This window comes from Leptinotarsa decemlineata, unplaced genomic scaffold, assembly GCF_025532065.1.
Source record: "Leptinotarsa decemlineata unplaced genomic scaffold, Ldec_3_MD MMD2_tig00003294_RagTag_RagTag, whole genome shotgun sequence".
Lineage (NCBI taxonomy): Eukaryota > Metazoa > Arthropoda > Insecta > Coleoptera > Chrysomelidae > Leptinotarsa > Leptinotarsa decemlineata.
The window spans coordinates 622145-647146 of NW_027412585.1; positions in this window are offsets into that span (position 1 = coordinate 622145).

The following is a 25002-nucleotide window of genomic DNA, read 5'->3' on the forward strand; positions in this document are numbered from 1 at the left end:
CTCATACTTATATCAGGTTGGAAATCACGGATAAATTAATTGAGTTGGTCTATAACTAGTTTGATTCGATTCGTTTCCAGTTCCATTTCCAAGAAATACGTACATTCATATTCAATATCTTCAATTATCATTTACTTATAAATCTCTCGGATATAAACGTTATATCCTGGAATTTATGATTCGTCTAATAATTTCGTTGATCAAAACTTTTCCTTGTCAGCTGTTTTTCTCTCTCAAATCCTACCCACCCCGAATATTCGACTAAAGATTCCGCGCCAAGAAAACCTCCCGCTATAATTCATATACTCTTTCACCTTATATGAAAGCATTTTTTTCTCAAATCCTTTCCATTCAAATATATACAATTAAATGCTCCCGGGGGAGGCTCCATGCTCTGCTTTGTGCGTATTTACATGGCTTCAATTATATTTTTTGCCCTTCCATTGTTACTCATTTCCGGAGAACTATTCTAAATGGGATGAATGCTGAATTCGAATGCCGAGTTGAACGTAGTCAGGTGGTTTGGTTTGAAGTACGTTCAGACTTTCACGAAATAAGCTTCCTGAATATACGGCGACATCAACTTAATTTGGCACTGATTTTTGTTTTGAATTAGACCAATAGTATTTTGAAAATTTTCAGGATACAAAGGCCGTGAGTTTTAATCGATGAATACCCATCAATAACTGGAATTCAAAAATGGATGAATATTGAATGAAATGTGTGCTTGAAGGTGGTTGCTGAAAAATAACAATTATATCAAGCGAAAAAACTGAAATTTCAATGAAATGAAATACAAGCAACACTTAAAAACTGAACTAACAACAAGAAATGGAAATTGAAAATTATTAACAAGAAATGAAAATTAAAAATTCAAAAAGATTCTAAGCCAAGTTACTTCACGACGTTTCGATTGTTAGTATCCACAATCGTCTTAGGACGCTAGCTTGGACAACATAGGTATATGCGAATTGGAGAGGACCGAAACTGAATGGGAAACATCTGTATACCAAAAACCCACTCACACGGGAAAGTATCTGAACCTGGAATCCAACCACCATCAATCGACTAAGAGAGGAATCATCAAGACTCTAGTAGACCCTGCTTTCGGGCTCTGTAAAACAAAGGAAGGTCTTGAGGAGGAATTAGGCATCATCAAAAATGACCTTCAACGAAATGGTTACTCCAAAGTGCTGGTGGAACAGACTTCCACCAGAAGACAACAAGAGCCTCACAAGGAAGAGAAGCCGCCACAATCAGTACTTGTACTTTTCTACATCAGAGGATTGTCGGAAAGGATAACTAGGTGACCAAACGCGGACTACGATTCCAAGAATTGCATTTACCGGATACCCTGCGAGTGCGGAAATACACACAGCGAGGAGAAACCAGCGAATCAGGAATAGCAAAGCATGTTTGGACTCATCAACATAACATCAAGTGGTCTCAAGCTGAAATCATGCACAAGGTGGAACACTGGTTTAGGAGAATATTCAAAGAAACCGCATATACAGGGTGTAACTGAATAAGTGTAAAAAATTCAAGGAGGTGATTCCTCATCGAAAAAAAGATAGAATTTTTCATGTAAAAAAAACTCAATTGGAGCATCCCTTGTTGAGATACAGCCCCTTAAAGGGGGTACACAAAATTTGTATAACAATTTTTTTCACAAGCACTGAAAGAGTTTAAATATTGAAATTAACCTGACGTTTTGTACTACCAAAGAGACACTTAGCAAGTAATTTATTTGGTTTACCTTATGGTTGTAAGGGGTAGAAAACGCAAACCCTAAAATTTATTTCCAATGTAACTTTTTGTCTTATCATTTGTTTACCATTTAAAAATATATTTCCGATAGCTTGTTTCATTCTGAACAAAAAATGTCTCTTAGGTTTTCTAACCAAAATAAACCAGTTCGCAGCAAAAAATTATTTTACGAACAACTACAGAGATACATCGTCATAAATGCGAACTGGATTTATTGTTATTTTGTAGTTAGTATCTGCATTAAACGATTAAAGTATAATAAACGAAACTGATTTATTAATTACAAAACACATAACATGTAGATATCATAGTAAATGTTCAATATGTCTATTTTCAGACATTGCGCATGCATCTAGACGTCGGCGCATTGAACCACGTATTCGCTCAAATATTCCTGGAGTCTCTGATTACCCTGCACGCATCGATGATGCGGTTTCTTAAGTCCTCTACATCACGAACAGGAGTACAATAAACCTAATGCTGTAAATGGCCCTAAATATAGAAATTGAGTGGATTGAGATCCGTGGATCGAGCGGGCCAGTTCCTCATCGCCTATATACTGATTTGCATATGTTTCAGTTAAATGCTGACGTGCTACTTGACTAAAATGGGCGGGAGCCCCATCATGCATGAAAAACATGTCCCTTCTGACGCCCAAAAGAACTTCCTTCAGCAGTACTGGATTCACTTCTCTTGAAAATTGAACCTATTCCTCACCATTTAATCGAGGAGGTAGAAAATAAGGCCCAATTAAATCATCTCCAATAACTCCGAAGCACACGTTGGGAGAAAACTGTTCTTGATGGTTAGTTTCGACAATAGCGCGAGGGTTTTCATCAGCCCATATGTGGTAATTATGAAAATTAATAATCTTCTCCCGAGAAAAACTACATTCGTCTGTGAATTATATCGTCTTCAGAAAGTCACAATTTCTTCTAATCATTTTCAGCAACCAATTGCAAAATTCAAGACGGTTCGAAAGTCTCGCGGTAACAGTGCCTGTAAGAATTATTCCTTTAAAATTCGAAATACCGTCATATGATCAACATTTAGCTGGAAAGCAATCTTTCTAGTACTGGTAGTAGGTTGTTCTTTAATCAAATTAACGTTGACATTTCGAGTCCATTCAGCGTCATGTGCACACTGGCGTGTATATGTCAATATTGCAGTATCAATATTTACAGTATTGCTTTCATTGCAACATTCATTAAAAAAATACAACTCCTAGTACTGCCAGCTGGACCACATCCAGCTATTTTTCAGTTTGTATCTACGAATGAACAGGAGATCAACTACCTAAAAATAAGGTTCGCGGGTTTCAACAAAGAAATACTGACTTCAAAATAAACTATGTTCACCGGTTTCTATTTAGTCCTCATCAGCAAAATAACCTTCCAGAACCACATGTCTTCCGGTGATCACAAAAAAAATATCGAAAATCATAATTTATATGATGAAAGTGAGAAAATAACATTGAATGATCTTGAGAAAATACCAAATTTCGTCTGAAAGTTATAAGAGGAATATAGATTTCAATCTGACTAGGTTCCTCGTTGGATGATTGTCAAATATTTTTTGATATATGTGGGTTGTACAACAGTTGCTCGATTCTTGATAATCATTTTCTACCATCCGCATAAAACATGGCAAGCTGTCTGTATTTCTTCAATACTGTCAGTTTGCTTTTTATTATATCCTCAATTCTCAAACAAGTCTTCACACTTTGCCTAATCTGTTGATAGAGGTTGTCTGTTTCATCTTTGGCCACTAGATCATTGATGCATATTTCATGATTAGCATGAGCTTCAATATTTTTCCACATGTGCGTCTGGCCAGCATGAATGCTACTCCTCTGTTCTTTCCACTTTTTCTAGATATTGGTACCTGATCAGCCTGGAATTTAGTATCATTTTAGTTATTTGATCTCCCTCGAGAGATGAACCTCTCCACCTCAAACATTTACAGTCCTCTACCCACTGTATTGGTCCTCTTGGTCAATGCTACTATGATCGATTTTGTTGGGCTCATGTTCAGGCTTTTTTCTCAGTCCATCTTGTTTTAATATTGAGTACCTGTATTATTATATTTTTACTGGACTGAAATGATTGAGTCATCTATATTCTGATCCAGTAAACACATCAATTCATCGACTATGAGGTTCCATAATAGTGCGGACAAACCTTCTCTTGGCGTTTTTGCCTCAGTCTGTTTATTGTATTAGCAGACGGAAATTATACTGAATTGATGAGGGAAAACGATAAAATATATAGAATGATGAACTTGAAAACTATGTTTTCGTTTCAATACAATAATATTTCTGAGAATTCAATGCCTACTACATCCACCTGCAATTTGTACCTACCATAAAATACATCTTCAATATTCAAGAACCTGAAACTACATCCCCGTTTTTGTCAGCACATTCTGCTTCATGACCAGTCAATGTTGTGTCCCTGATATGCCTAAGTAGCTTCTCTAACGTTTCTAATACAAATGTTATGCGATTGATTGATCTCGAAGCCTTCACCAAATCCTGTCCAGGTTTTGGTATGAAGGTAGCCTCAATCAGTCTCCATGTATTGGGTTTATATCTCAGAGTTAGACTCTGAAATTCAATAAGTGCTGGTTCGTTGTATTTATTCGAAAACTTCAATATTGTTTCCATACTTCCAAGGTTAATGTGTTTTGGAGGGTTTTTCTGATCTGTTGTCTCATTCATGCCGGATTTCCATATCATGTGAGATATTCCTGTATCTGTCTATGGAAAAGATATTATTTCACGGTCAGATGATAGCTTCATATCATAATCTGTCTACTTACGGGGTCTGAACTATATGCCTCAGTCATTTTTCCAGAAGAATGAGGCTATGACCGATTTCAAAATTGATGTGCCGATGATCTGAAAAGTTTTCCTCTTCAGACACATTTCATTCCCGTTCATGTAACTAGGCTTATTTCCTACGTTCAAGATGTTTGAATTATCTGCCCTTATGTACTGTTTCAAATGATCACCTCTTTTGTTGGTGTTACTGCTTTCCCAGGTGGGATATCGTGCATTGGCATTGCACCCAATTATTATCCATCTGCTTCACAGGTTCTTACTATCTCTTCCACTTCCCTGGTTGGTGGTGGTTCTGCTAAAGGAGGTGGGATAATTCTACCATGATTTCTTCAAGTCCTTCCTTTATATGTTTTTGAAGTTTCCCGGTAACTGTTTAGAAATTTAAATTTTGGTAAATGAATGGTAAAAATTTCAAACTCCTCTACAATCTGTGCCAAATCCCTCTTACTGCAGATTCATTTGTACTACCCTCAACCTTGGTGCTGATTTTGAGGTTCTTCAGGACCTCACGGAACCTGTCCTAACTGTTGTCTCTTCATCTTTATGACCCATACCCTCGGATTCTTCCGAAGTTCGCGACTATGGTTGGGTCTACCCCCTTTCAAATTTTTCTAACGCCACCAATTCTTCTAAAATATATGCTTTCACCTCTTCATCAACTCAGGACATCCATAGGACGCCTTCCTGGGATCGACTATCCTTAAAAGTCGAACCAAGCAATGCATTCTTGGTACAGCCTTGTACTAGTGATGAGACCTATGGGAGATCAAAAGTGTTCACTGTCTGACATTGATTGGATTGGATTGGATTGAATTGAATTGAATAGAATATGAGCTGGTGAGTCATAATAGTTGGTGATAATTTTTTTTTAATTAAAAAATGTTGGCTCCTAGTGTAAATTAAATATAGGTATACAGTGTGATTCAAATTCGACCCACACCATTGGGATCTCCTAAACTACAGAAAATACGTCGAAGCTTAAATTTGGATAAAGATGCGTTTTTTGTGCTCGACAAAATACTCTTTCCAAACTTGCTAAATTACGGAAATATCTGAAAAAAACTGAAAATTGAAATTTTCGTTTTTATTTTTTTTTCTAGCGTTATTCGACAACATAGCTCAGCTTCATGCTCAGATTTACTATCCGGCATTTCGTCTTCTGTCAATCATGGGTGCCATATTGTTTTTTCATACAAAAAATAGTGCTTCTCTTTCTGATTCCAATAATGTATGATTTGTTAAGATTTGCTCTTCTAAAACCACAGGTATTGAAAAAACAACTTCATCTGAGATGGTTACGACTCCATACAAAAATTTTGTTTAATGAACACTAGTTGTTAGAACTCAATAAATACTTCAGTCGAAATGTCCTTATTCTCAAATGAAGAAAAACGAGATATGTTGATAGTCTAATCAACAAGTTCAAAAACATGAAACATAGAGATAAAGGTCCTAAAAACATGAGCGATAGCTCATTCGATTCGGAATCACCTCTAGAAAAATGTTGTTGAAGGATTTTGGAGCAGGTAAAAAATTGTGATTGTTATTAAAAAAATAAAATTTGAAAAAAATGGTATTTAGTTTTTCGTTAATAACTCAAAAAATATTAATATTTGAGTAATTTTGCAAAAAAATCGTCAAAGAGGAGGAAATTTCCGATAAAAAATTCTCGACTCTCGGAAATCTATCTCCATTATTTATAATTTTAATTTGACGTTGAAAATAGGGTTCCGCGCGGCTGTTACGGTATGCGAGCGCTGCCGCTAAAGAGAGTTTATCAAAAGAAATAATTTTTTCATGACATGAGATGTCATTTTAATAATTTGGAAAAAATCTACTATATTCTCAACACTTGAATGAATCGAGTCCCGTAGAAAAAAAAGTTTTATCACCATTTTTCAAAAAGTCATTCAATTGTTAACTAACAAATTTTTTCCCAATCTCTGTTGGCAAAAATAATGGGATAAATGATATAAATAATTGACCTATAAATTTCAAATTTCGTGGAGCCCTTTTGATATATATACTTCATATGATACTGCGATGAAAGTTCATAAAAATGTATTAAATTGTTAATTATGATTTTTTATAACTATTGCAAAATGAAATATATAAAAATTGTTGATGAACTTTTTTTTTCAATTAAAATTCAGCTATGTCTATTTCCACATTAAACAATGGCAGTTATTGACATAGGATATAAATTTTTTTACGTAATTTGTTTATTGAATTGTTTCAAACAAATAGGGAAATTCAATATTTTTGAAAAACATTTTTTTGTCATTTTGTTGTCTAGATTTCAATTTTTAATTATTTCAAATCGATTTTTGTATATTTCGATTGTTTAAATGATTAGTTAAGAAATAATTTTGCTTTTAAAAATCATAAATTACACTTTCAAATAGTTCGACGAATTTTTTTTTATTCATCATTTGATTGTTAATTAGTTTCAACAATTTGTTATGAACAAATATTGACCAACGTTATATTTTTTTTCTGATTGATTGATATTATAAAATTTATATATATTAAAATTTTATGGCACTTTTTCATATATAGCTGTTTCTGAAGCAGAAAAAATTATATCTCTGGTCAATATTTGTTTATATCAAATTGTTAAACTAATAAACAATTGAATAATGAATTAAAAAAAATCCGTCAAACTATTTGAAAGTGTAAATTATGATTTTAAAAGCAAAATTATCTTTTAACTGATTATTTAAACGATCAAAATATAAAAAAAATTGATTTTGAACAATTAAAAATCAAAATAAGGGAAACATTTTTCCTTAAAAAATCATAATTATTTCTAGACAACAGAAGAGCAAAAAAAATTCTTCAAAAATATTGAATTTCTCTATTTGTTTAAAACAATTTAATAAACAAATCACGTAATAAATTCATATTCTATGTTGAGGAGTGCCATTTTTCAATATGAAAACAGACATAGCTGAATATCAATTGAAAAAAAAATTATCAACAATTTTTAGATATTGCATCTAGCAATAGTTATGGAAAATCATGATTAAAAAATCAATGAATTTTTATGATTTTTTATCGCAGGATCGTATGAAGTATATATATCAAAAGGACTCCACGGAGTTTAAAATTCATAGGCCAATTATTTATACGTTTTATCCCATTATTTATGCCAACGGAGATTAGGAAAAAATTTGTTACTTATCAATTGAATAACTTTTTGAAAAATAAAACTTTTTTATACGGGACTCCATTCATTCAAGTGTTATGAAGACACTAGATTTTTTTCAAATTTTTAAAATGACATTTCATGTTAAACAAAAATTATTTCTTCTGATAAACTCTCTTTAGCGGCAGTCCGCGCATGCCGTAACAGCCGCGCAAATTAAAATTATAAATGTTGATAAAGTTTCGGGAGTCGTGATTTTTTTATCGGAAATTTCCTCCTCTTTAACGAGCTATTTCCAAAATTGCTTAAATATTGATATTTTTTGAGTTGATAACGAAAAACTAAATACCATTTTTTTAATCTTATTTTGTTATTAACAATTGCAATTTTTTACTTGCACCAAAATCCTTCAAAAACGTTCTTCTAGAGGTGATTCCGAATCGAATAAGCTACCGCTCATATTTTTAGGACGTTCATCTCTATTTTTCATGTTTTTGAACTTGTTGATTAGAGTATGAAACTTCATTATAAATTTGATAGAAATAAGATGAAAACAACACAAATTCATTTTGAATTATGTCAGGAAAGACAACAGCCAGATAGAACATTATTCAGTATTTTGGACAAACACTAGTCTGAGTACGGAGCGTTTCAAAAACCAAGAATGTAATCATGAGCTCGTTAAAAATGCACAAAAAGTGTTTCAACAAGTGTTCGAAATGATGGCCTTCCTCTTGAATACATTAGCGAGCTCGTCATCTCAAATTAAGAACAGCCCTAACAACATCCTTTTTCTGATAGACCTGATTTACGTGATTATATTTTCTCTAAGTTCATCCACTGTGTCATATTCTTGCTCTCTATAGATTCTGTTTTTCAAAGTGCCCCACAAGAAAGTATCCAGTACTGTAAGGTCAGGTGACCTTGCTGGCCATCTCACTGGTCCAGAATTTCCTAACAAACTAGCTGCCCTTTTATTGTGTGGAGGAGCCCCGTCATGCTGAAACCACCAGCTGTCGTAGTCAACAATGAGAAAAGTATTCATGTATTCTTCAAATTCGCTTCTTAAAAACCGAAGATAGGTTTTTCCGTTGAAAATATTAGAGAAGAAATGAGGTCCCAGTATTCGTTCGTTATGAATTCCAGCCCACACATTGAAACCAAACCAAACTTGTGGTCTGACTTCTCTGAAGTGTCGTGGATTATTTTCACTCCAAATGTGTTCATTATTTCTATTAAAAACACCACAGTTCGAAAAAGTACTTTCGTTGGTCCAAATTATGTTTCGCAAAAAATTTGTAGGATCTACCCTATTCCAGAGCCAGTTACAAAACTCCGTATTTCTCTCAGGATCATCTGGATCTAATTTTTGTGAAATATGTATATAATAACATTTCAAACCACTTTTTTTGAATTCCCTCCAAACGTTCGTATGTGGCACATCCATTTCTGAAGAAACTTGATCGTTCATTTGGAAGGATCTGCATTTGATTAAAAATGTATTTTTGATTAAATGCATATTTTCGGTTTTGAGCAATGTTCTTGAATAAAGCTCGAAAAAAAATAATAAAAACGAGTATTTCGATTTTCAGTTTTTTTTTTCCAGATATTTCCGAAAATACTCGGAGTATTCCAAGTTTCAAAAACGTATTTTGCTGAGTACAAACGCAATTTTGCCCCAGTTTAAACTTTCACGTATCTCCTGTAGTTTAGAAGATCACGATGGTGGGGGTCGAATTTGAATCACTCTGTATATGATTTTTCATAATTTCAACTTTCAACTATATGATTGAGTCATATTATCATTATTATTCTGGAGATAACGTTTCCTGAAATTGAAATTACGTATTTTCATCGACACCCATCATAATACTTATGATGCACTGTTTGGAACCTTTTGGTGTAGTAATGAACATTACTGGAGTTTTTTTTCCCAACACCAAATCGTTATTTTCAACACCTCGACACGTGTTTCGATCACCAAGTGATCATTTTCATAGAGGAATATTAAACTAGAAACTAACGCGAAACTAACGCTATTTATGCTATATAGATATCCCATTTCGGTAAACCATCCAGGTGTACCACCCATACAGGTATACCAACCTAAATTAATTTTGCAATTTTGCCTCATCTATTATTTTACAATATATGTTTGAATGTTATAACTGTATATAAACCAATTTTCAGCTATATAAAAAGTAATTTCACAATATTGCCTATCAAAATTCATTTTTGTAATGTGTCCTTATGTAGTAATCAGTAAACCCAACAATATTATTTCAACAAACAATATAGTATACTCTTTGGTATAGGTTCGTCATCGTTATTCATAATATTATTGTGTTTACTTATTTCTACACTCTCATAGGCATCTAGTTACCTGTTGTTGTTAACTTGTCTAACTGAACTTAATGAACTGAAGTCTATGGAATGGTTTTGTTGCAAAATATGATGGGCGACTGCTGATTTTTCAGGTCTTCTATATTTTAAGTATGCTATGTGTTCCTTATATCTTACTTTAATAGATTTTTTGTCTGTCCATAATATTTTGCATCGCAGTCCTTACATTCAATTTCGTGAATTCTAGACTTTTCCGAATTTTCGACTTTGTCGTTTGGATTTCCCAGAAGGCTCTGTAATGTATGACTTGTTTCAAAAATCACCTTCATACCTAGTTCCTTGTAAATCTTTACAAAGTTCTTCGTATATTGGTGGTATGGAACTGAGATGTATTTATTTTGGTTTTTGTCCTTTCTGAAAGTCGAGATTTCGTTCATTCTTAACCTAAACTTCTTTTTTCTTATTATGTCATCTAAAATACCCCTCGAGAAACCGAAAGTGGCTGCTTTTTCCTGTATTGTACGTCTTTCTTTTGTGAACCTATCATGTGTTAGAGGGAAAGTCAAAAGACGATGCACTAAAAAATTCAACCCAGCACGTTTGTGCTGTTCACAATGATGTGAACTGTCAGGAATATACCTGTACGTGCTTGTTTCTTTTCTGAATATATCGTATTCTAATCCTCTATATTGGCTCCTCATCACCAAAACATCGGGAAATTATAGTTGTCCCTTATTTTCTAACACATACGTGAATTTTATTGATGGACATCTATTATTTAAAAAGGAAACAAAGTCCTCAATATTCGATTTTTTGGTATCAAATATCGCGAAAATATCATCCACATACCTCAGCCAAACCCTAGGAAAATACTTCGACTGTTCTTTGGTTTTCATTTCGAATCTGCTCATGAACAGGTCTGCCAGGTAGGGGGACAAGGGGTTTCCCATGGCCGTTCCTTCCTGTTGTTCATAAAAGCAACCTTCTACCTGGAACCGATTTTGTTTCATACACAAATTAGTAAGAGAAACGAATTCATCGATTTCGTTATTATCGAAATTATTTTTCTCTAGTAATTCCCTGAGGTCTGTGGAATTGGGACGCTAGGAAATAAGGAACTTACATCAAAAAAACCAAAATCTCACCTTCTTGCAGAACAATGTTTTTTGTATGTTGTATGAACTCTAAAGAGTTTTTTTATACTGAAACTTGGTTCTGCAATAGACAAGGTTTCAAATTCCTTTGTGAGTCACTTTGCTATTTGGTAGTTAGGAGCTCCAATAGCTGACACGATGGGGCGCATTGATTTTCCCGGTTTGTGGATTTTTGGGAGGCAATATAATTTCGACACTGTTGGATTGGAAACTTGTAACTTCCGTTTCAGTTGAGTATTTTTTTTCCTTTCAAGTTTTAAGTTTATTCAAGTATTGCATGTACAAAAAAAAATTACAATTTTTTTTTTTACAAAATGGGGTTAGATTTGCTCTCTGAGTAAAACATACCTAGGCATAATTGCCTGTGTGTGTGTTTTATCCAGGGCTTCTCTAAAAAAACTATTAGTATTGTACATGAAATTATCTTAAAAATATTAAAAATATTGAAACTATTGGCGGGCAAAGATTTACAAGACAAAAAAATATAAATAAGGAAGTTAATCAACTCTTATGTAAAACATAACTCCAAAACACCTGTATATTCAATGTGTGCACGTATTTTTACCAAAATTCTGAAAGATATTCGACGATTTGTAGAGGACAGTATGTTGTCGCATTTCTTGAGGACGTCTTTTACTTCGGCAATCATCTTTGCTAACGGGTTCCTGGACAATTTCGCATAGGGTCCGTTAGTAATGAGAGTATTGACCCTTTCGTAGTAGTCCGATTTATCCGGAATCACTACTTTGTTACCTTTGTCGGCTTTCAAATAAAAAGCTGATATCTTTATAGCATAAATAGCGTTAGCTTCGCGTTAGTTTCTAGTTCAATCTTCCCCTTTGAAGATGATCACTTGGTGATCGAAACACGTGTCGAGGTGTTGAAAATAACGATTTGATGTTGGAAAAAAACTCAAGTAATATCCATCATAATAGATGGGCTTTCTATGCAATATGTATCACTAGATATTTAAAGCGTGAAAATAATGTACTCTTTCGATATCCATGAGCCGTTTTATAAGGAATCAAAATAATTTTAATTTTTTGCATTCGTAACACCATAATACGGCTATGGAATAACGTTATTATTGATCAGTGATAACATTTACCTGCAAATATTTGTTTATTTTCTGTTTGTGATATCAAGAAAATGAAACATTCCCTTTTTAACATTTTCAATTCAGCCTGGAAGATAATAATCTAATATAAGACATATTTATGACATTTCAACATAGAAAAACTGTATGTACGCTGTATGTTCAAAAAATTTATTGAATTTGAATTTTTCTCAAAAAATATTTATTGATTTATCAATTTCTATTGTGCCTCCTTCGAAGTAGTCCTCCTTGTGCCAGACAATGTTTACCCGTTCTTAATTCGTTTTTTGACCGAGTTGTATAAATTTGGCTACCGAGTCAAGACTTGAATAGAATTATTCACCTGAAACAATGCGAAATACTAAAAACGTATATACTCAAAATACTTTTTGATTGGATTTCAAACAGATCCATCTTTCCAAACCCCTAATACTATCCCTGGCTTGACATCGCGTCGGACAGAAACTGATTGTCGTGTCCTTTCATGCGCTTTCGGTATTGTAAAAATTAATCTCGAGATAGGCCGCTTTCAAATCTATTGTATTTATTGTGAATGCTGGCAGATAACGAATGACGTTCACAGCAGACTGAACCAAATCAATCCTCAGAGCCAGGAAGGTCTCATGCGGTTTGGAGCAGGATTTGGTAATTTCGATGCGATGGATGATAAACGGTGTCCAGTGATTACAAGTCTGCAGATGGTGGAATTATGTACATGCATGTATGGGTCAAATGTTTGATTGGTTTATCTTATGAAAATTATTATTAAATTTTTGGATTTCTCCAAAGCCACAGTGATTCAATTACTATAAGGAAAATCAGAAGATTACGGAATTTGAGGAACTGCAGATTTATTGAAGAACTACTTATGGAAACATATTCAACGAGTTAAAGTTGGCAACAGAAGAAGTTGCGATTTGGATATGAAGACAGGCGTACCACAGAGAACAGAATTGAAGGATTTTCTGTTTGGAGAAAAATAAAAGACTCTTGAGATACTATACTCTGTTATGCTAATGATACTGCTCTCTCTCTCTCTCTCTGGCAGGTGTTAAAAAATTTGACAGAGATAAATATACAGACTTCTCAACCTGTATTAGGAGAAAAGGGTTTTTCTTCTTGTTGAAAGATGGCTCACGTTTAGACTTTTCTCAAAAAGGGCAAAAAAACTTCCAAATAACTATCTGTAGAGTAGGGAGGGTGAGTATAAGCCCACGCACTTAGGCCACATGTGACCCATTGTACATCCTTCCGAGGAGTTGTCCTCCTAGGTCATCGTCCATCCTGTCCTTTTCAGGAAGGGGGACAGGTCGCTGGGAGACATCTCCTTTATACCGGCAGGTGTAGGCAAGACTCGCCGAACACACTCTCTTATTGACGATAACTCCAGGCACACGCACAGGACATGTCTGACAGTCTCATCTTCCTGCATCTTGCATAGAGGTATGTCCACTAGCCTCATATTATGAAAGTGTTTCCTTAGTTGACAGTGGTCAGTCAGAAATCCTACTGTGAGACGTAGATTTTTCCTGGTCAACGCCAGATATTTCTTAGGCGCCAGCTTCGCAGGGTCGCCCAAGGTGATCCTGGCAAGATTACATCCTTTGATTCCATCCCATCTCTTTAAGGATTGAGCATGGGTGTAACATTCGACTAGTTCCGCAATTGTCGAAGTCATCAGGCCGTGGGTGCCACTGGGTCCTAAAATTCTTAGTCCAGCCGCTTCCTTGGCTAAAGAGTCGGCAATGCGATTACCTTTACTCCTGTCGTGCCCTTCAACCCACCGAGGCTTTGGCTAAATCTTGGTGGCCCTGAGGTAACACGCTCTCTGTTCAAGGCTAATAGTGCTTGTCTGCTATCAGTGCAGATTGTTATGTTTTTGCCAGAAATTCCTTTCTTGGTTATTTATTTGTGACGATTGAGATACCAGCCATTTCTGTTTGGACCACGCTGGCATTTCTTCCCATTCCCCACTCAATCCTTAGGCTCAATGATCTGGAGTACACTCCACATCCTGAACCTTCTTTGGTTTTTGAGCCGTGTGTATAAATCTGTATTGCATTTGTAGCATCTGACTCTGTGTTCTGCTTAATTTGAATTTTGTAGGGTTTATTGAACACAAACCTGAATTCAATTGCATCACTTGTTGCCTGCAGCAGAGGTTGCGCAGTTAGCGCTTCCCGCCATAGGCCCAACTTCAATTGACCCATTCCTACTTCGAGGTTTACACCAGCCGTGCGCAATCGTACTATGGTAATTAACGCAACCTCCTTAACGTACAGATCCAGAGGGGTCAGACCCGTGATTAATTCCATTGCCGCGGTTGGTGTTGTTCTCATGGCTTCTGTGATGTTCAAACAAGCCAGTCGCTGTATTTGATATAATTTTTGGATGGCCGTTGCTTGTAGAACTTTCGATCCCCATGTGTTAACATATGTCTTATTATTGCAGTATAGATCCAGGTGACCACACGGGGTAAAATAACCCATGCGCGTCCCACTGTCCTCCGACATTGCTCATAAGCCACGTATACTCTTTTTGCTCCACTCTGTAGATGAGAGTTCCATGTTAGTTTCTTGTCGAGGATAGTACCAAGGTATTTCACCTCTTCAGAGAAGTTTAGTTTGCTTTTGAAGATTTCGGGAGGTGTTAAGCCTAACTTCTTTTCCTGGTGGAATGGACCATTTCAGTCTTCTTGGGATTGATCGACAGTGAGTGTTCTTTGAACTTGTTTTCTATCAATTTGAGCCCATCCTGCGCTCTATGGCACAGTGTGTTCACAAATTTGCCGGTCTGCAAGATAACGATGACATCTGCGTATGCAATTGTGTAGAATTCATTTTTGTTAAGGTGATTAATTAGGTTATCCAGAACTATGTTCCAGAGAAGGGGTGATAAGACCCCTCCCTGTGGACATCCTCTCATGACCAGTCCTTTCACTGTGATGTCTTCTACATTAATACTCATTGCTCTACTAGAGAGCATCTGTAGTATCCATTCTCCTACTACCAGGGTACATTCCTGGAGTATAGTTGCTGGGTAATTGTTGGAAAGGTTGTTTTATCAAATGCTCCCTCGATATCCAGGGTGGATTCTTTGTTCAAGGTATAAACACTTTTGACAAGTAGATAATTCAAACACGTCAACCTTTTTGACAATGAACCAGAGGCGTACTTTAAAATCTTTATTAATTAAATGCGAAACGATAATTTTCGTATTTCTTCAATTTATCAATCAGAATCAGCCGAAACCCAAACAAAATTGGTATGACTGAATAGGTATTTTCAATACCTTTCAAACGAGCTGTCACTTGCCATAGGGTCCCATTTAAAATTTTTGGTCACAGTGGCCTTGTGACGTCATTTATGACTATTGCGTCACCTGTTATGACCAGTTAAGAAGCCTACATCCGTTCATTTCCACCCTCCAAATTTCATTATTAGAAGTATACCCGTTCAAAAGATACGAGGGGGGGAGGGGACTTTTGACTAGCACTGTATATCAACGACTTATTGAAAAAAACAAGAATCCAATATATTGCTTTGCTGACGACAGAACACATGTCTCGTCATTCCATTTGGATTTCAGGACATCGGCTACGGATGTACATCTTCACCGGCATCAGGAGTTTGCATATCTTGATGAGGATCTAGAAGTGATATCGAATTGGGGTGAAAGTAACCAGGTTCAGTTCAGTGCTACAAAAACCCAAACATCGGTTTTCTCCAAGAAGATGAATGTCTTTGAACCGGATACAATAATTTCAGATCAAGCATTTCCGCTTTCTGCTTCGATAAGTTTGTTGGGGGTTGAAACGGACACCAATATGTCCTGGCACAATCATGTTGCTGGAATTGCGAAGGCTGCTTCTCAAAAGTTCGGAACACTGTTCCGAACCAGAAAACTGTACACACCTCAACAACTTTTAATGCTTTATAAAGCTAAGATCAGACCTTCTCTGAAGTATTGTTCTCATGTTTGGAGTTCTGCCTCCAAACATACCGTGAAGTTGCTGGATTACATCCAGAAAAGAGCCAGCTGCCTGATTGGAGACGCGAACATCATGTGCAACCTCAATAGCCTGGAACATCAAAGAAAGGTTGGAGATTTGTCTCTCTTCTATAGATACTTTCACTGGAAGTGTTCAAGTGACTTGGCACATTTGATTCCACCAAGAGCAGTACATATCAGAAATACGCGACGGACTGTGACTGCTCATCAGTACACCTTGAACTTCACTTTTAAGAGCTCTTTCGTTTAGAGAACTGCGTTCATGTGAGATAAACTTTCTGAAAACGTGTGTCCAAATGAATGCAATCGCTAGTTTCGCACCGGCAATGCTCTTAGAGCGCACCAAAGATTTTCTTGTAGTGCTTGTGTTTTGTCCTCAAGAAAAAGGAACCAATGGAGTTCACATTCAAACCACATTATTATTTTTGTCTTCAGTTGAGTCAGTTATGAATAAATATTATATTAGCGACCTGAACTGGCGTCACACGGGTGACAAAAAACGTATCCTTACCGTTTTTCTGCCATTGTGTCACATCAGTTCGTCTATGAGACAGTCTACATTTTCAGTAGATTCAATAGAATGGCGTATTTCAGAAGATGGAAGGGCTGGAAGTTTTGATATCTCAGATGTTCCAGAACAGTCTGAGACTTTTATCAGTTTCTGAAAAAGAATCACAAAATTCCAGAAGATTCCCGCATTCTCTAAGGTTGCGTGATGTCCCAGAATAGTCTGGAACTATTGTGGCACGTTCTGGACAATCAGGGGAGTTTTATAGTGTTCCTCATCCAAGAACAACGTTCTCGTTTCAACTGAGAGGCCTGTTTCCAAAGATATAGGGCTAGTTTTGCTCTCTAGAAAGTTCGAGAATATGCTAGAAACCTTACATGATTCAAAAGCATTCTACAATATTCCAGTACATTTCGGAACATACTGGAATGTTCAAAAATAGTCCTAAATACTCAGGAACATCCTGTGATATCCCATATCATTGTGATACAAAAATGAGTGTGTGTGTGTGTTAGCCCTCTATCCAAGGAGAAGGTTTTTGTTCTTACCTGAAGGGCGTGATCTTGAGAATGCAAGGGCCGGAATTTTCGCTTTCTGGGAAATTTCGAGAAGATTGCATAACTACAAAATACCAGAACAAACCGGAACATTGTGGAATATCGTGAAATGGTCGAGAATATTTCGTTACAATCCAAGTTATCGTGGAACAACGCTGGGGCGTCCAGAGCGAGCGTTGTTATTCACATCTTCTCGCCCTTCAGTGAAAAACCTGTACCACTTGTAAACATTTTTCTGACACAGAGTACAATCACCGTATGCCACTGTCAACATTTCATATGTTTTTTGAGCACCCAATTCAATTTTTCGAACAACATTTTTCGATCTATCGCCGAACACACAAAACACTTCTAACTTTTATGTGTCTCAACCGAACATGCTAAACAGCTGAAATTGTGAACGTATGTTCGAAATCAGTTATTTTTTCAACAGACCTCATATATGAACATTGAATTATACAAAAAACACTTTCTCCATTCAGTTTGTAATCCAAACATTCGTTAGGAAATTGAATCGTTAATAGGATTGGTTTCCATGAAAGAGAAAACATTTCTCTTACACAGAACACTGTCATCCCCAATGCGAACATCGGCTGGGATTGAATCAAATAATTGGTTCGAAGTAGTCGTATATTTTCGACTTTTGAGTTTTTCTCATGCCAACATTATCAAACAGTGCTGTTGGATTTAGACCAAATTCATATTGTAAATATTCACAAAGATTATGCAGTTATGAACCATAATAGAAGTGTTTACTGATGATGCAATAGAGCAATAGAATTTACGCCTTGGTGTACGGTATACAATATCGTATGTGAGTGCATTCTTGACGTTTTCAGTTGACTTTCCAGAAAAATGCAAAAAACAGTTTTTTCGATGATTCCACGACAAATAAATTTCATAATGACCTCTATTTATATATCGCGAGATATGCGCAAAAACTGATTTCCGTGACCTTTGACCTATACAGTGTGATCTACTAAGTCTGCAACAAATGGGGAACTTTTTTATTATGGATTTCTCAGAAAATTTTATTCTTGACAAAAGTTGGTGCATGTTTCAAAACTATAACAAGTGTACCTGAAATGTCTTTATGACAAACACCATACAGGATAGGACAAAAAATATAAAGTTCATTCAAGAGTAAAGCACCCTTATTTCAAAAAATATAGAAATATGTTGAAGAGAAAAGTTGCTTGGAATTGAAAGTTATGTTCAGATACGAAGCCATGGCCTGCTATTCGAATTTTTTTCTTTTGGAAAATTTTGAAATACCTCCGTATGATACATATTTTCACTATTTTGATATTATCTGTATTTGAAGCAGCCACGATCAAATCAGTTTGGAGTATTTTTTATCAAATTGAAGTGTATTTGTAAAATTTACTTGGATTTGTATTTTTTTAGGTGACCGTCAACTTCATGTTTGTTGCAACGATATTTAACAGAACTCTAGAATGTTCATATGAATAAACTGTCAGTAAGAGTATAAAATTTCTTCTATTCTGACAACAATGCCTCAACTAAAACAGATATTAAAAAACAATCCAAAATCTATCGCGAATAGCCATGAACAAAAAACACATAGGCCCTAAAACAATACTGTAGTTGGATAGTTTGGCTTATTAAAACTTGCCTGTAAAACGTTTTCATATTTGTTTTTAATTCAAAATACCTAGCTCAGTATTATTAACGTTAACTGAAAAGGCAGAATTAGTTTTAATTTGTGGTGATGCAAATATTTTCAATGAGCGGCATCCAGACAAACAAATTTGCTATTCAAGTGTAAGTAGAATTTTTAAACAGACCGGCTCGTATATAAACATAATACGGAGCGTACGAAACCTGTATGCACAGAAGAAAACCAGCTTGACGTACTTCAAGCAGTAGTAGAAAATCCTAGAAGGTCCACCCTAGAAATTAGTGATTATGCCAGCATGAAAAAACTTCTGAGAAGCGTATTCTCAAGAAAAATAAGTACCAATGTTCACAAACGTACATTCATTTGTACATTTCAAGAAAGAGACTGAGATTTGAGATATGATTTTTCCATGTGGATTCAGAGTGAAATAGAAGAACAACGAGATTTTCATCGATGTACTCTGTTTGGAGATGAATCTAACTTTATAGAAAATGGGGTTACATCATCACAAAATTGCAGATGGTGGTCAGATGTCAACCCAAATTTTATTATTGACAACAAAAATCAATATTATCAGGAAACGAACGTTTGATGTGGTATATTAAATGATAAATTACTAGGTCCGTTTTTTTTTCGCAAGAATTCGAATGGTGACAGGTACTTGAACTTTTTGGAAACTGAAATAGGAGAGTTTTTGGATGATATGGTATTAGAAGAACGACAAAAGTTATGGTTCCAACATGACGGATGTCTTGCCCATTCTACTAGAAATGTTTCACAGTGGCTGAATTGGACATTTCGTAATAAATGGTTAGGACGAAATACCGATCCTCAATGGCCTCCTCGTTCTCCAGACCTTACACCTCTAGATTATTCCTTATGGGAATACTTTAAACAAAAAGTCTACAGATATCATCCCTCTTGAAACTTCAATACGAGTTCATTGCAGAAATATTCCCGCATTAAACAAATTTCATGAGCGAACAATAAGATGCATCGAAAGAGAAGGTGGACATACGGATACGCTTCGATAATTTTCATTGTTAGTACCTGTTAAGTTGTTAAGTTACCTACTGTATTTTTCTCTACTATCGCTTATTGGTTCAATCTATCGCGGACAGATTTTGACACTTTATTCATATGAACATTATGCTCAGTAAAGTATTTGCCCCGTTTAAAAGAGTATTTGTTTCATTCTAGAGTTCTGTTAAATATCGTTGCAACAAACATGAAGTTGACGGTCAAATAAAAAAGTACAAATCCAAGTAAATTTTACAAATACACTTCAATTTGATAAAAAATACTCCAAACTGATTTGATTGTGGCAACTTCAAATACATATTGAATCGAAATAGTTAAAATATGTATCATACGGGGGTAATTCAAAATTTTCCAAAAGAAAAAAATTCGAATAGCAGGCCAATAGCAGGTATACAAAACTTCAGCTCTCTAGGGATTTTTCCGCAGATTGTGGTTCAAAATGCCCAAAATGACTGAACTATTTATGAACCACGTCAGAATCTTTCTTTTTCAGAAACGAGCGATGTTTCAGATATCTATTATGTAAAACACACGAAGTTGATAAAAACACCCGACAAAGCCAGTGAGATTCTCTGATTCACGGTATTACTGAAGGATGTTTCGAAGTGAACTGAAAACAAACAACGTTATATCTCAAGATAATTGAACACTAGAAATACAAAGTATACTCGTAATGGAACACAGAGTTGAAGTAAGTATACCGTCCTGACGTTTATTTAACAATTTCTACTAGTGTTTCAGTCTTTCGGAGTAAACCCAGAGTGTAACTCAATTAGTAATGTTTCTAATTAGTTTTCACATCGAACGTACTAGACGATTTTAGAAGTACAAACTTTTTTTGTGAAAGAAGGTTAGCTGACATACATTGTTTGATACACAAAGAAGTGATACTTTTTCCATCAACTGCTCAATTTGAAACGACATTGTTTACACATAATCATCATTTGGTATACACGGTGATCCAAAAGATGATTTCATTAAACCAATAGGTGATGAAATGAAATGCTTTATTCAAATAGGGGTACATCCCAATAATATACAACAATGATAATAATGTTAACATTAATATTGAACACTGTGTGAACAATGTATTAATTAGTTTTGTATGACGCTTTCTCAACATGGTATTTGGAATAATAAATCAACGGAAACAGCCACATACCATTTACTGAATTATGTTTACATTCCCTTAAGATGAAGGAAAATATGTTGTGTCTGTTATGTTCGATTTCCCAAAAGCTTTTGACTGCCCAAACATAAAATTCATATTAGAAAAATCTAGTTATCTGGTTATAAAAGGTGTATTTTTAAACTGGTTTGAATCTTATCTTTTCCACAGAAGTATTCCCATCAAAGTAGAACAACAACTATCGAATGAATGCATTACTTCTCTCAGTGTTCCCCAAGGATCTGTCTTGGGACCCTTAATTTTTCCTTTTTGTAAGCGATATTCCCAATCATGTTACCGCGGGACAAGTAACAATGTTTACCGATGGCAAAACAGTTACAGTCTGTGGAGAAACCCTTGAAAAATTGCACAGTAATATAGAAAAAACTCCCAATGAAATGAAACAATGGTACTGAAAAAATCGATTCATTTTAAATACTGAGTAGGACAACCTGCATAAATTTTCATATGAGAAAGCCAGTTACAATATGCTTTTATAAAAATCTAATATTTAGTGACAGCATTAAGTTACTCCGGCATGGCTCAACTCAGACCTTAGTTTCTCCTCCTTCATACATTGTTAGTAAACAATTCAATTCAATGCAATTTTTCCGATGAAACCAATTTTGGACCAAAAGGGATTATTGAATTTACACTATGCGTTAGCATATCGCCATATATCAAATAATATTGCAACAAGGGGACTGGCTACTGAATTCAAAAGAGTGTTCACTTCTCAAAAAAGAATAATTTGACTATGATGGAGTTTGTAATACAGGGAGTCATGTAGGACTGTCTTCAAACAACACTCTATTCTACCTTCAATTCTATTTTCATTTTGACATGTGTACCTTTCTTTAAAAACAATATTTCTGTTTTCAACGTGTTAGGAAGTCATCATAACTACCCATCAAAAAGTTCTATATTAGAAATACCAAAACATAAAACTACAACATTTGAAAAGTCTACATTTCATAATTGCATATTCCTTTAAAACAACTTGTCAAAATATATAAAGGATATCAATAGCTATAACAGCTTTGAGAATGCAATGTGTAAATACATATATGATATAGTTTTTTTAATCTGTATATTGTACCCTCTATGTAAGTATGGCCAATAAATACTACTACTACTGAATTTCACTAGTTCGGACTTTCATTGTCTACTATATAAAATTATATGAAATCCCTGAAACAACTAAAAAAGAAGAATTGAAAATGAATAGCTGAAAATAACAATTATATTAACCAAATTAAACCTGAAATGAAATAATAGTGAAATAAAATACAAGTAAAAATAGAACAATTGAATAAATAAAAATAAAGAAATGAAAAAAGAAAATAAAAATGAAAAGTGGAGAGATTCCAAGTCACGTTAGTTCACGACGTTAGGATTGTTAGCATCTACAATCGTCTTCGGGCGATGACTGGCTATTCATTTTCAATTCTTATTTTTTAGTTGTTTCAGGGATTTCATATCATATAGTAGACAATGAAAGTCTGAACTAGTGAAATTCATCATGAAACATTGTCAATCACCTTTAAACAAACACTACTACTACTATTACTACTTTACAGGTTATAAACACGATAATGAAAAAATCTACTAATATCATTCGTTAATCAGTACTACTTATATTCCCATGACTGTCACCGACTTTTTTGACCTGCATATTGTACTCTCTATGTAAGTATGGCCAATAAATACTACTACTGCTACTACTTTACAGGTTATAAAAAAGATAATGAAAAAATTACTAATATCATTCGTTAATCAGTACTACCTACAATAATAAGAGATACAAAAATGACAGTTTAGTATCACCTCAATTGTCTCCTAAATGGTTTGATAAATTACTTTTTAACAGAATAAGACTGGTAGAAGACTTTAGATTCTCAGGTAGACTGTTAAAATCAATAATTCTTTCAAAAATAAATGTTTCAGTGTTGAACGTTTTTGTATGATTATGCACATACAAATTATTCCTTATTCTAGAGTAACACTGCTGGATTCGACCATTAAAAATTACGAATTTGTCAAAAAAGCAGGTAGGAGGATATGCAATATTTAGTAAATAAATATCATCCTCAATATGTGAGCCTATTCTCTATAGATAACCCTTCTTGAGTTTTTAATATTGAAGATATATATTGGAAAATGATACAGGCGTAGACCGTCATGGGCCCAACTTTTCGCAATACTCAGCTCAAGTGACAGTCTTAAACTCAGCCTATTGCGCGTTCCTGCGAAAATGGCAAATTCCCGATATTTTGCTTCGATAAGTTTGTTGGGGGTTAAATGGACATCAATATGTTTTATTTGGATCGCTGGAGACTGAATACATTCGGAAAACATTCTCCGAAAGTTTATTCCACATGAATGTAATCCTCCAGATGAAAGAGTTCTTAAACAGTGAAGTTCGAGGTATACTGAGTTGAACCCCAAAACGATGAGCAGTCACAGTTCGTCGCGTATTTCTGATATGTACTGCTCTTGCTGGAATCAAATGTGCCAAGTCACTTGAACACCTTCCGTGAAAGTATCTATAGAAGAGAGCCAAATCTCCAACCTTTCTTCGATGTTTCAGGCTATCAAGGTTACACATAATGTTCGCGTCTCCATTCAGGCAGCTGGCTCTTTTCTGGATGTAATCCAGCAACTTCAGGGTATGTTTGGAGGCAGAGCTCCAAACATAAGAACAATACTCCAGAGAAGGTCTGATCTGAGACTTATAAAGCATCAAATTTGTTGAGGTGTGTACAGTTTTTTGGTTCGGAACAGTGTTCCAGGTTTTTGAGAAGCAGCCTTCGCAATTCTAGCGATATGATTGTGCCAAGACATATTTTAACCCCCAACAAACTTATCGAAGCAGAACGTGGAATTGTCTGACCTGACATATTCGATTCGGAGACATTTATCTTCTTTGAGAAAACCGATGCTTGAGTTTTTGTGGCATTGAACTGAACCTGGTTACTTTCACCCCAATTCAAAATCACTTCTAGATCCTCATCAAGATATGCAAACTCCTGCTGCTGGTGAAGAGGTACCTCCGTAGCCGATGTCCTGAAATCCAAATGGAATGACGAGACAAGTGTGATGTCGTTAGCAAAGCAATATATTGGATTCTTGGTTTTTCCAATAAGTCGTTTATATACAATAAAAATAGGGTTGTAGACAATATGGATCTCTGGGGAACACCAGCGTTGATAATAATTGAAGTATTCGAGACATATCCATCGACGGCCACTTGCAGGGAAACTTCTTTCAGGAAGCTGAAGAGCCATAAACAAAAATGATCCGACAAACCATAGCATGGAATTTTCGCCAGCAAACCCTCGTGCCACAAATAATAGGGGAGCCCAAGCGGGGATTTCGGGATTTACTAAAGCGCGGCAGATTAATATACAGGGGGATCCCTTATACCCGGTTAAGTACTTTCACCAAATATGAGCCCCATATATAAGGCCGCCTATGAGGGATAAAGAATCAGATTAAAAAAAAAAATTGATCATCAGAAATTCTCGAGCGCGTCAGATCAAGGTAGGGTGAGTTAATTACCTGCTAAAAAGTGTATATTCCAGTAATCTGACAATTTGACAGTGACGTAAAGAAAGGGGAGTGCAGCAAACTAGTAAAAAAATAACGTCATTTCGACATTCTCGGAGGTAGATATTTTTTTATTTTGAAGGAAATAATTCAAGGATAACGAAAAATATATAATC